This window comes from Nycticebus coucang, chromosome 15 (assembly GCF_027406575.1).
Source record: "Nycticebus coucang isolate mNycCou1 chromosome 15, mNycCou1.pri, whole genome shotgun sequence".
Classification (NCBI taxonomy): Eukaryota; Metazoa; Chordata; class Mammalia; order Primates; family Lorisidae; genus Nycticebus; species Nycticebus coucang.
The window spans coordinates 42,538,365-42,553,005 of NC_069794.1; the positions used below are offsets into that span (position 1 = coordinate 42,538,365).

A 14,641-nucleotide genomic window follows, 5' to 3' on the forward strand; every position below is an offset into this window, starting at 1 on the left:
TGAAATTATAAAAGATTCCCAAAACGTAAAAATTATTGTTGTGAAGCAATAAGATCCAACCCTTTCTCTTCACAGAGTGAGTGCAAGGGCTAAAGAGAACACGATGGCTGCGACTTCTCACCATGGATGTCATCCCCACACGTGTATCTTCTACCTTCTCTAGTGCTTGACCTTAGCATTGGCCACTGCCGACTCCCCTCACCTTGCTAAACCCAAATGACCCAGTGAACAAATGTTAAACCTTAAGAATCTTTTCTCTCTTTCTGGAGAACCATTTTTTGACCGACTATTCCTGAAACTTGTTGAAGCTTGACACCTCTTGCTAAAGCTCTATAACAATTGACTCTTTTCCTTCCAAATTAGAACACTCCTCTGGAGTCTTCTGGGGCTGAGATATTGGGATGAAGACTTATGCGTAACAATGCTCTGGCTTATTTTCTTCCACAAAACACAGCTTTGTTCACACTCCATCACTAAGTCACACAATTATTGTACACACATCTTATTTTATAGGCGGAAAACCAGTAAAGTAAGAAAGATGCTAATTCTGATGTTATCCATTACTTCCTTTTCCCTCTTTCGGTCTCTGATGTTTCGGCTTCTATAATGCTGAGAAATCAACAACATGCCTGCTTTTTGGTTGTGTATGTGCTACTTTATTTGTAAACCAACTATCTGTGTTAATTTTAAAAGTCCTCAAAGGGGGTCTGCCCTATTTTAATGTAAGGAAGAGGGAATAACTTAGATCTGTACATTACACATACTGAGATCCTATTAAATTATTTATTTATTATTTTTTTTTTTTGTAGAGACAGAGTCTCACTTTATGGCCCTCGGTAGAGTGCCGTGGCCTCACACAGCTCACAGCAACCTCCAACTCCTGGGCTTAAGTGATTCTCTTGCCTCAGCCTCCCGAGTAGCTGGGACTACAGGCGCCTGCCACAATGCCCGGCTATTTTTTTGTTGCAGTTTGGCCAGGGCCAGGTTTGAACCCGCCACCCTCAGTATATGGGGCGAGCACCTTACCGACTGAGCCACAGGTGCCGCCCGAGATCCTATTAAATTCTATTCAAGATTAATTGTGTGTTTGTTTATTCAAGATTAGATGTATGTTTGTTACTTTAAAATGTGACATTGATTAATATTAAAATATTTCCATGCTCTGTACTGTGTCCAAGTAAGCTATATGCTAGCTTACTAATAGAGACATTATTTTCATGCAGGGGTCCTCAAACTACAGTCCGCGGGCTACATGAGGTGGTGTGATTGTATTTGTTCCCGTTTTGTTTTTTTACTTCAAAATAAGATATGTGCAGTGTGCATAGGAATTTGTTTATAGTTTTTTGGTTTTTTTTTTAAACTATAGTCTGGCCCTCCAACGGTCTGAGGGACAGTGAACGGGCCCCCTGTTTAAAAAGTTTGAAGGCCCCTAGTAGAGGATGTGGATGATATATACACTGGATGTTTCTTAATCTCTTTCCAAGAATCTAACAAAGAATGGATCAACGGACAACACATTTCACTAAGAAATAAAAAAAAATAAATGTTTGGTGATTTCCCTGCTTTTATGTTTACCTTTAATCTTTAAAAAGGAGATCACAAAAAAAGCTTCCACTTGACTGTTAAAGTAATATTTTCTGGATTAGAACCAGAGTTGAATTAAATGATAACATTTTAAATTTGGTAATGAATTGATAAATTTAAATTTTGCTGTACTATGTGTGACTGCTACAGAAAATTAATTAGCTTTTATAATATATTTAATCTACTATTTAATGATTGCATTAAAAGATTATAAGATCTTTTAAAACCGTACATTAGTGTGTATTTATTTAAGTTAAGGGGAAACATTTTATCACCAACTAAATTGAGTGTACATCAATCTATATCAAAATTGCTCAATCTATTTGAATAATAAAGCCTTTCTCCACGCTTATGGTTGAATCCACAGTTCCAAATTAGAACAACACACTTCTACATAATTTCAATAAATGCTCTTCTAAATAGTATTCATAAATTTGATAAGTGTTAGTGTTTTCAATGAAAAATTAGCAAGAAGACTATTCAAAACCATGACTATTATCTCTAAGTAATAACTGTGAATTGGCTTCAGTTGCATGATTCTGTTTTTATTTTCTGCTCTTTCCTGTATCTATCTGTATTAAAGATAATGTGACAGGAGGGACATTGCTAACTCAAGCACTTCACTGCTGTTTTTGTGTGTATTATTTTTTCAAATTAAATTTTTGTTTGCTATAAGGTCACAAAATGTATGAAAAGTTATGAAATTATATATCAGAAATGAAAGCTCCTCCTTTTAATCCAAACAGAGGCAGGAAGGCGCAGTACATGATAAGGTATTGTGTGGATGGTCAATAATGCACAAGGCACACAAGGTTCTTGTTACAGAGGATGGACCTGGAAGTTAGGAGGCGATTATCTTAGCACTAGTTTTATTAACTAGCTGTGTGGTGGCAAGTCTTCTAGGCTCTTTTTTCCTTACTTTCTTAAACTGAAGAAAAAACACATGTCTGATGCCAACACTTCTCTGTTCCCAGCACAGTGCCTGGTACTCATGATAGTTGCTCAATAAATATTTCTTGAATTGGGGAACACCAAATACCCTCCCTCCTCCTGGCCTCTCCCCCCCCCTTCCCTGCCTTTCATCCATACTGTCCAGTGCAGATGTAGGGAGAATATTTTCAAAACCCTGAAAAAAAGCCCAGCTGTGCTTCTCCTTGATGTTTCCTCCTCTCAGATCTTCAGTTCCTTAGTTCCAAGAGTCATGGCTAATACAAGAAATTACATCTCTGTAAGATGGGACTGTTCGTAGGTACAGTCAAAATGCATAACGATAAAAAACAAATTTCACAATGAAGCTACACAGTTTCTATAATATTAAAACAGAGTAAACCATCTAGTTTTTTGTTTTGTTTAATTTTTTAAATATAGGGGCAGTTACTTTCTTAATGTCTAATTAAACTACTTTACATATTCCATTCACAGAACCATCTGACTTCTACTTTAAATTTAACTTGTGCGACCACTGAACAGATTTTTTATTTTTTATTTTATTTTATTTTATTTTATTTTTATTTATTTATTTTTTATTGTTGGGGATTCATTGAGGGTACAATAAACCAGGTTACACTAATTGCATTTGTTAGGTAAAGTCCCTCTTGCAATCATGTCTTGCCCCCAGAAGGTGTGGCACACACCAAGGTCCCACCCCTCTCCTGCTTCTGAGATAAACTCAAGCCTTCATTTTTGTGTTACGCCCTCCATCCCATTTTCTACTCATCTAGATTGCCAAACAATCACTTATTGGCAAGGTAAATATCTTATTTTAATATAATTGTCTTATTTTACATAATCTAAATTTTTTCCATACTTTTTTATGGGTTAGTATGTTTTCTATGTAACATGTACATTTTTCTGTGTAATTTTAAAATATTAACTGAAAAATTAGAGTATATTATAGTCTACTTAGGACCATTCAGGGTCACAGTTTGAGCAGTCTGCCCTGGAAGTAAATGTAGATTTTTCCCTAAACATCTGTTATACAGAACTGCATATTTCAGTATATGCCAACAAATACAATATGGGATTTTTACAAATCTCTGATTTGCACATTCAGGCTTTAAAGAGATCATGTATTTTTAAATAACCATGCTGAAAGTCTAACCCAGTTGTAAGGACAAGTCAGTAGAGCTTATGTATTTGCCGTCATTCTTTAGTGACTTTGTTTCCTCTTCTTCTTCTTTTATTTAGAGCAACTGGTTTGCCTTGTAGTCCTGGCCTTTCTTTACATTCTCTTTAAGCTTCAAGGGAATTCTGGGAAAATGGGAAAGAGGAGATGTATTTACTTTGGTTACTAAGCAGCCAGTTTTAGCCCTGCTACTGATGTGTGAAGAGTCCTTATCATATCTTTTACCATTTTCCACTCCCCATTTATCAATAATTCTAAAACAAATTTAAAATGATACTTTCTATTTTATGAAACTAATATTGATTATTCCTGTACCTCCTATGCTCAAAAATTCTTTATTTAAAATTATAATTAGAAAGAAAAAGTGTCTCTAGAAAGAAAAAATATTACTAATAGTTTACTTCTTTATGCAAGCAACAGACATTTGTAGAAATATCTGTGTACTTGGCAGTGACAGAACAAAGACATTAATACTGTGTCATTTTCCACATAACTTGAAGAAACGCATACTGTAGTTTGAGGGAAAAGATAGTAAAATGTGAAAAAAGAAGGAAGAAGTTGATTCTTGGGGCTGACAAAAAAAAATCAAAACTCACCCCAGAAATGGCATCACTTGGATGCTGTTTCTTCTTTATTAGTTTCAAATTAATATGAGAGAACAAATTTTTAGGTTATGTTGTTCTCATTTGCGAGGTAAAGTTCAAGTTGTGGGAGAGCCCTGCCCCTGTCCCGCATGGTGCAGGTCCTTGCATTGTGGCCCTTAGGTGAGATCCCACAAGCTCCCTCCCTCCTCCTGCCAATCGCCCTTCCCCTTCCCTTTTCCTCTCCCTCTTCATCCCACCCCCTTGCTAGACTCTGCTTGTGTTTTGTCATTTGTATGAATGAGTGTTTTATATATTGTTTCCTGTTAGTATTGAGTGCATTCAATATGTTTTTGTCCATTCTTGAGATACTGTACTAAGAAGAATGTGTTTCAATTCCATCCAGGATTCCTGTTCGTACTCTTAGCCATGATGTTCTCAGGTTGCCTGATGACAACTTCCATTTTTCAAATCCCATCTTGTAGGAAATGCTTTTGTTATTTTTAAGAAAATGATTGGTTCATATCTTAAAGAAACATCTTCACAGAAAATGTCTTCCCACTAGCAGGAATATTCTTTGTACCCTGTGCTTGTAGGAAATAACATGCTGTTCTGTCAGGATGGTGGTAGCGATATCCTTTTCCCTGGATGTGTCATTCTGCCCAAGGTCACTGTACCATCGGACAGTGATATACACTGCATGCACTATAATTGAAATAAAATTAGCAATGGGCATGATGATCAAATTATCATTTATTACATCACATTTATAGGAAAATACATTTCAGCTTTTAAAATGTCACAGCTGCTTTTTTTATTTAGGGACAGCCATACATTATGCCGAAATATGGTATGAACATTTGCCTTTTTCATACCTCTGTTTTCAGTTGCTAAAGCTATGTTGTAATTTGTTTCTCTGCTCGCCTTCATCTTGGTTGGAAGCTGGCCAATAGTTTCCAGTAAATTTGTTTTAGTGAATTACTCTTTCTCCCCTTATACTTCTCTCCTCTTTTGCTGCCTCTCTGCTGCTGGCTAGATGCCCATTATACCCTGGTAAGCTTTCCTGCATAACAAGCCAAAAAATCTGTGCATGGTGTTTTAGACAGGGGTTTTATTTGGTTCACATGGTTGGTTGGTTTTTGCAGTTTCTCTCTGTGGCAAGATTCAATCCATTTCTTTTTCAAATGCTGAGTTTAGCATTTTTACAAATTTAGATTTTTTTTTAAGTACATTATAAAATACAGAAAGTCTTCCATACTTTTTTTAGATAATCTTTATCATCCTTACCATCTTCACTTAATCTTCTCAGTACTGAAGACAAAATAGCTTCCTCCTTGAAGTATTTATTTGAGGATTATGCATACATGCAGTCACGGAGCATAATGAAATTACTGAAGTAGATGATTTAAGGCAGAAACTTACTAAATATTGACAGTCTTAAGTCTTTGGAGACAGTTAATTCTTGCAGATTAATAGGCAATCCTAAATTAAGAATCATGGTAAGTGATTTTCTATTTATGTTGCATATATGAGGCATGCATGCCTCAAGAACACATTCTTATCATTATGATATAGTGAGGGGTACATGCTTTTGCTGCGTTCTATACAGTAGCTTTGCTTTTCAGTGATGCATTATGTCTGAACTCATACATTTACATCATTTAATATTCCAAGGGATTGATTTGAAGAGCTATAAAAATAATTCCACTCGATTGTACTTCACTTTATTAAATGAAGATGAATAAAGTGAAAAATAACTTCATCTAGTTATATTATTGAGGTTAACTCCACAAGCCTGTACTTTAAGTAAATCCTGTAGGAAATAGTGACAGCCGGAGTTAAGCTAAATTATATAAAAGAATACCCGGTAAGTCACATTTTATTTTAGGCAAGAATTGAAAAAAAAAAACAAAACAGAAAATCTTGTGTCATCCCCTGCTTAATGTCAATGTCTGATAAGTGCTGGAATTAAAACTAAAATTATGTGTACTACATACAATCAAAAAATAGAGCAAGAAAATGATAAGCATGAAATGAGATTGAGAAAAAGGGCAATTTCTTCTAGCTTTAGCCTATATGTTAAAACTATATTTTCTGTTTCAGAGTAGATTGCTTCTATAATAAGATATATATATATATATACACACACACATATAGTTTTTATAATATATAATATAGTTTCTCTAGTAAGTAATATGTTTCTATAATTGGGTCTTAGAACAAAGTGGCATACTTACTACATCTTGAGCCCAAATCATTCAATGGCCATCCCTGTGACCTTGAACAAATCATTAGGCATATACTCTGATAAATATTGAAAATTCCTTTGGGAGTAATTTGATATTTCTTTTCAAATATTATTAAAATATATAATCCATATGTTTCCATACTCTTTCTTCTTACAACTAATTGGTTATCTTAAAACTTCCATGTGCCACATAGCACAAAATTATAGTTAGAAGAAGCAGAGGCATAAAGTATTTTTATATATAGCGAATCTTTAACAAAGGTCAGAAGCTGTACACTGCCTGATGGATCTGGTATCTGTTTGAGTGGACCTACCCGGAAAAACTGTTTTGGACTAAATTGAGTAAAATCACAACTGACATGTTCCCTGCCCCCCCCCAATTTTGTAATTTCAAAATGAATACGCCCTAATGAAATAACAAATAAAGATAATTGTTTATGTAAGACATTTTTAATATCATATTGAAGTGTTATTCTCAATTCTTTATTTCTTTCATCTAGAATTAAATAAGAAAGAACAATGCTTTAATTTTGGCAATGTCATTCTTAATCAGAATGACAATTCTGATTTATATAATTTCACATATAATTCGTACTCAGTAAGCACCCACTCAATGTGATTGCTCTTTTCCAAGCTTTATTAAATGGAAAAGGTTACAGTTTTTATCTTAAGGGTAAAATTGGCAGATACTATGACAAATAGTAGAACATTTAACTGATTTGAAAACAGCACAAGCTAAAATGAATTTCTTTGTAATACTACTAAGTTTTAGTGTAAAAATTTATTTGAATTTTTTACAGACCATAATTATCAACCCATTGTCCTTGAGATCAATGAGTTTTTAAACTTTCTGTAGCAAAATCATAACAAAAGTATGCCTTTAGATGAAATTGAATAGTAGAGAATTATATAATGGTTTTCAGAATGCATATTTTTCAAAAGAACATTGTTTTTCTTTATATAACTTTGTCTTTTGGAGAGTATTATGCTGTGCTGTGAAATAAACCTTTTAGTATGTGTCATGATCAGAAATCTCTACAAACACTGATTCTAGAAGAATTTGCCTGTAGGAGAAGTCGGAAGGAACAGGAACGTTGGATATTACCTCCAGGGAAAGACAAACTAAAATCCATGCACTACCTATTTCAGTTTTGATTGCACATTGTAACCTATCTGTGACCTAGGGAAAAATCTAGATCACAGGGATATTACAATGTGATGTTAGTCCAGTTATGTGCAACTACTCTTCTGAAAGAATACTGGGGGAAATGTAAGAGCTGTCAAACTTAGTACATAGCCCAGATTCACTGAAAGTAATTGTTTTGGTTACTAATTATGGGAACAATTAATATATAATAAATATAATTTATTGAGGGTTTACAATGTCCGAAGACCTATGTCAAATTATTTACAATTATATTTGCTTTTCACAAAGGTCTTATGTGGAATTACATATTTACTTATTTTACCATACGGGCATTAAAGGTGCAACAATTCTGGTTGGATTAGCTAAGAAAACTGAGGTCAGAGACTTTTGATACACTGATCAAGATCACAGCACAAGAAAATGGAGAATTCTTGATTAGAATTCATACCCGTCTGATGGATCTATATTGATTTCAGAAAGCACCATGAGTTTCTTCTAGAAAATCTTTTAAAAGCCCCCAATATCATAGACCAATCAGACATCTAAACTTCCCTTTCCCTCTTATACTCTATGATATTTCCCTGGACCTTTAATAGGATGAAATAGAAGGTATTTCTATCTAGAATACTTCTGTTAAATTCTAGTTTTCTTTCTCCAACTCTGTAATGTTGGCGTTTCAGGGGGTTGGTTACAATCGACCAATCTACTATGAATAAGCAGCAGCTCTTACTCTCTGCACCCGGTGTTAACCATATGTACTAATATGACTTTGTAAAGGTAAGTCTTGGATAAATTTGGTCACCTTTCTTAAAATTTATGGTGGAATTCCTACATTTCAAAGCTTTTACTGCCAAAGGACTAGTTGATGCTCTCACACAATTAATATATATTGTTCTGTATTAGACATGAATTTAGATTTTAGGTAGTAAACTTAAAGAAGAATCTCTTTACTTTCTGAAAATAGATCCCTTTTATACTGTTCTAGAAACTAAATCTGGTTATCTTTGGTTACAACACTGAGTTCATTCATACAGCCAATTGCATTTTGATGTCTTTGTATCATGAGTTTCTGATCATAGGTCCCAGGATTTAGCCTCATAGTAAACTCAATAGTTCTAAAAGCCATAGCTAAAGCCATGGCTATTTCTTTCTTTCTTTATTTATTATCATAAACTAAAAATTTAGTTATGTGAGCTTTGTCACATAGTAGTTAGATTTTGTGTTCATCATAATTATGGCTCAAACACATATGTCTTTAGGTGAGACCTATATACCAATAACTGAGGTGTCCTTCTTCAACAGAGAAAATCCTCTCCCATAATGTTTAGTAAGCCATTTTCATTCTGTTTATGAAAATAAGTGATTTTACTTTATTCTGTTGCTCCTAACTTTAAGTCTGCTTATTTTAAAACTTTCAATCCTTTAGATACAGATTCCAAGTTCCTTAGATGTTGTATTCAATCTTCAAATGTGAACACCTCTGAAACCAATTTTTCCTTAATTGTAGTATATGCATTGGTAGCAATAAGTGGACCAAACAGGTGTAACATGCATTCGTAGTCTTTATTTACACACACACACATTCATTGTGAATTGTGAATACCATACATCTTACCACAGAAAAGTGTATGTGTTTGAATATAGTGCTGTTTGAGGCGTCACACATATTATGATGCATGTATGGTTATATAGCATTCATTACTATATATTCATATTACTTTTCTGAGATCTGAAAAGTTCAGAATTTCAAATGACATCTGTGCCAGATGATAGAAGAAATTAGAGGCCAGCATCAATTTCTAAATATACTGTACATGAAATACAAAAAGTGTTTTCTATATTAATGCTAATGGGAATAATTTTGCCAAAATGTCCCAGAGCAGCAAACAGAGGTGTATCTTCATGAAAGAATTTTCCTTGCTTTCTGAATATCTGTAGAAATGTAAGAATAATAAAATCAGCCAGATAATTTCATTTTAATCATAGCCTTAAAAATAATACGCGTAGCATATTAGCACAAATGTCAGTTTTTTAGAAAAGGCTTTCCTCGCTATTTGCTCTGCTCAAGGCAGAATTTCTGCTGTCTTATCTGGGCTCTCATGTTTCTTTCTTACGGGGCTCGCCATTCTGCATGTGAAATATCTTCTTCTGGGACTGTGTGCATGCTCTCTAGTCTATGAGTATCCCTCCATGTCCAAAATGTGGCTGCTTTCACACTTGAATCTCATCACCAATGGAGCCTGTAGCACTTAATAAGAACTCAGTGGTTTAATTATGGGAATAGTAAGGAGGTTTTTCAAAATAAACTATCTTCACAAAATGTACATTAAAACTGCAACTCTTAACTTTTAAAAAATTACTTGAGGGTGGTCCCTGTGGCTCAAGGAGTAGGGTGATGGCCCCATATACCGGGGGTGGTGGGTTCAAGCCCTGCCCTGGCCAAAAGTGCAAAAAAAAAAAAAAGATTGTTTGGGGTGGTGCCTGTGGCTCAAGGAGTAGGGTGCCGGCCCAATATGCTGGAGGTAGCTAGTTCAAACCCAGCCCTGGCCAAAAACTGCAAAAAAAAAAAAAGAAAAAAACATTACTTGGATATTTTTGTCTATATGCCTACATTTTCCAGTATAGTTTGCCAAACTAATGTCAGTAAGATTCTTGAACATTTTCTCCAGAATTCCAAGAAGAAGAGAAGGAGGGTGGGGAATATTTAGAAAAAAATCACTACTATTCACTTCATAATCTGATCCTAGAAGCAAACCACTACAAAAATAGCTTCTGTGAATTGTGAGCTACAAAGTGTAAGTGTAAAACATTAGAGGCAGTCTTCCAGGAAAATACAAAAAAAGAAAGAGAGGATCATATAAAATTGAATAAATGTTAAATATTGTATCATTGCTTTAATCCCTGTGACTGTAAAAAAAAAAAATTATGGTCAGATTTTTTTAATTCCCTTCTTAACCTTAATTTAGGTTAGAAGTGAACCTTAAATAACTTACAGCAAAGTATGTACATTATGTCTCCAGTGGTTTTATCATGTATGGTGATTTTAATGTATGGATTAATAGATGGGAAAGCCACTGCTCTTGGAAGTTTTTCTTAGTTGTTACCGTCTGTCTTTATATTTTACCATTGCACAAGAAAATATGATAAATATATTTTAGGAAATTGTGATATGTATTAGAGTAGACATCTTTACAATAATTATGACAACATTACATCTGTGGGTAATCTTGATATTTTACACTTTGAAATCTGAAAAATATAATTATTTATTTTTATACATTTATGTTTCTCCTAATTTCATATTGACATCGTGCTTTTATGTTTAGTTTGTACTTTGCAGACAGAAATACTGATTATTTCTCTGTGTTGTGACAGATTTTTGTTTCCATTTGCTTATAGATGGATGAAAAAATACTGATTTATGTAACTAATCTTAAAAAATTAGTATTATTAAAATTGGGCATGATGAAAAAGATATGGAACATAATAAGAGTACTGTGGCACAAATGACTTTTGCCCTTTTTAATATGGAGTATACCACATGCCTGTAGTTCTGAGTCAACCTTCAACCTTCAACCTTTAGCCTTCATGATCTAGATGCTGTTCATCTTCCCCAGGTTGGGTATTTCTCTAAATTCTCAGAGGACTCTGAACATTGTTTCTCACAGCACTCTTCTCCTGATGTGTAATCAAATTTTTCTTAAATTATTGCTCGGTAAATAGTACATTTTGAGAAGTTTCTATTGTTATGTCTGCAAATTCATTTATCTTCAGTTTTATAGCGTCTAATCTTCTCAGCTGTATATTAATCTTATCAAATTTTTGATATATTTTTGTATATTTTTTCAGAGATTTTATTTTTCCTCTTAACAAGTGATAAATTTGATTCCATGCAACTTGATGGCATCCTGAAATAAAGCTTAATTTATATTTGGGAGAATGCAAAAATATCCAGCAATCAAAAATGTAAAATTAATTATATCTTGTATTATAAATAACTTTTTATGAATGTAAAGAACAAGAAAATATAATCCATAATGATGATGCAGATATTTCAACAGAAACAAAATAAAAAATGATGAAGATAATAGATTTAGTGGACAAGAACAGTAAGAGTTTATGTAATTATATTCCTTAATTCCACAATATAATTATATAATTATATTATGAACTTTATGTTCAAAAAAGTTTGACAAAATTATTAGCATGTTAAGGAGATAAAAAATATATACTTTTTTTTTTTTTTTTTAAGATTCATAGTCTCACTTTATCACCCTCAGTAGAGTGCTATGGCTTCACAGCTCACAGCAACCTCCAACTCCTGGGCCTATGCGATTCTCTTGCCTCAGTCTCCTGAGTAGCTGGGACTACAGGTGCCTGCCACAATGCCTGGCTATCTTTTCAATGCAGTTTGGCCCAGGCTGGGTTCAAACCCGCCACCCTCAGTATATGGGGTCAGTGCCCTACCCACTGAGCCACAGGTGTCATCCAAAAATTATTCACTTGTTAATTTTTTTTTGTTTGTTTTTTTCTTTTTCAAAGTCACTTTTGGCTATTGTAGGTCTTTTGCATTTCTAAATAAATTTTGAAATCAATTTGTGAATTTTTTAACAAAGGCCTGCTCAGTTATAAATGGGATTGGTTTCAATACATAGAATAGTTGAAGATAATTAATAATATTGAAACTTTCAATTTATAAACTTAAGTTCCATTTTGTGTTGTATGCCTTCTTTACATTCTCTCAGGAATGTTTTGTGGTTATCTGTTTATAGATCTTGTCTCAGTATACCTTTTTGTAGATTTGGCCCTAACTCATTTATTATGCTATTATAACGGTATTGCTTGTTTATTTCAGTTTGAAATTGTCTGTCTTTAATATATGCAAATGTAACTGGTGTATTTTTTGTATAGATAATTATTTTATACTCAAATAAAGACAGACTTATTTCTTATTTTCAAAATTGGTGATTTTTATTTAATTTTTACCTTATTGAACTTAGAAGACTCCTCCGTGCTAAGTTGAGTAGATGTGGTGAGAGCAGATATTGTTGCCTCCTTCTTAATTTTAATGGTAAGACATCCAGATTCTTTCTGTTAAATATGATGTGAGTTGTAGGTTTCTAAAGATGCTCTTTATCATTTCAAGGTAGATCCTTTGCACTTTTAGTTTGCTGGGAGTTTTTTGTTAAGATAGAATATTAGATTTTAGTCAAATGATTTTTCTTCTCAGTCACTGAAGATAATCATAAGGCTTTTATTTGCATCTGTAATATGAAGAAAGGCAATGATTTCCAGATGTTAAACTTACCTTAGGTGCACAGGGTAGGCCCCACTTGGTTAAAAGGAATCATTATTTTCTGTTCAACTTAATTTGTTAAAATTTTGTTAAGAAAGTTTGAATTTTTTGTACTTGCTTCCGCAGCAACATATACAAAAATTGGAACAATACAGAGAAGATTAGCATGGCCCCTGTGCAAGGATGACACACAAATTCATGAAGCATTCCATATAATAATAATAAAAAAAAAAAGAAAGAAGAAGAGAGTTTGAATTTTTTATGGCCTGGATTATCTCCTGTCACCCCCAAATTTTATATATTGGTATCTCAGAATGTGACTGTTAGGAGATAGGGTATTTAAATAGGTGTTTAAAGTTAAGTGAGGTGATGAGCGGTGGACCCTAATGGATGATTGGTATCCTTATAAGGAGAGATTGGGATACAGACACACACATGGGGAGGATGCGATGAAGACAAGAGAGTGAAGACAGCCATTCACAAACCAAGGGGAGAAACAAAACAAACAAGCAAAAACACCCTGCCAACACCTTCAACTCAGATTTCTAGTCGAAATTTTATTTTCTGAGAAAATAAACATCTTGTTTATGTTACTGAGTTTGTGATACTCTGTTATGGTAATAAACAGTGTGTAATAAACTACCTGTTTCAATGAAGGACATGGGCATATAGTTTTATTTTCTTATAATGTCTTTATATTCTTTTTCTATATGCCTAATAAATTATCAACAATGTAATAATGTAAAATAGCACTCATTGATTACCGTAAAGTTTCTTTTGGTCAAGAGATTGAACATAGTTTATCTGGGTCTTCTATGATCTTGTAATCAAGTGTCTCCCTTTTGGAGGTTCAAAAGGGGAAGAGTCTGCTTCCACACTTACTCGGGTAGCTGGCAAAATTCATTTCCTTTTAGTTATAAGACATGCTACCTTTGCCTTAGTCTATTGCTTAGAAGCAACTCACTGGTTCTTTTTATATTCAGAGGGAGCACACAGAATCACTGCTTCGATGGCGTAATGGAATTACATGGAAATAGCTTCCTCCTCTGAAAATGTTTGCAAGCATAGGTTTGTTTAAGTTATCCATGTCATCTTGAGTGAACTTATAAAGTATCTATTTTATCAAATTTTCAAAATTTACTGTTGTAATATTCTCTGAAAAGATATATATATATTTAGCATATGTAGTAATATACTCTTATTTCTGATGTTGATAATTAATTTCCATCTCTTCTATTTTGGGTTTTTTTTTTTCTATAGTTTGACTAGAATTATAAAAATTTTACTATTCTCACAGAATCAACTTTTGGTTTCATTAATTTTTTAGAGCACTGTTTCATGTTCTATTTTTCTATTTTATCATTTCCTATCTTCTGCCTGCTTTGATTTTCATTAACCTTTTATTATAATAAGATGGCTCCTTTATCCCTGAAAATATTCTTTCTAAAATCTTTTAAAATCAGATATTCCTTGGCTGCTCAGGTATTATTGGTTTAGAATTAACATTGCTTTTGACATTCTGTCACTTTTAGAATATAAAGTGTTCTTGTAGCCACCATAGAGTTTGATATTCATGTTTTTTATGCGGAACCTGTGGCTCAGTGAGTAGGGCGCCAGTCCCATATACTGAGGGTTGTGGGTTCAAACCCAGCCCCGGCCA

At 33.6% G+C, this 14,641-nt stretch overlaps 1 non-coding gene across 1 annotated transcript; it reads left to right on the plus strand.

Moving 5' to 3' along the window:
* The first annotated feature begins 13,095 nt into the window (after positions 1-13,095).
* On the plus strand, positions 13,096-13,199 carry LOC128567050 (U6 spliceosomal RNA). Its single transcript, XR_008374725.1, has one exon. It is a non-coding gene; the product is annotated as a U6 spliceosomal RNA (small nuclear RNA).
* The last annotated feature ends 1,442 nt before the right edge of the window (positions 13,200-14,641 follow it).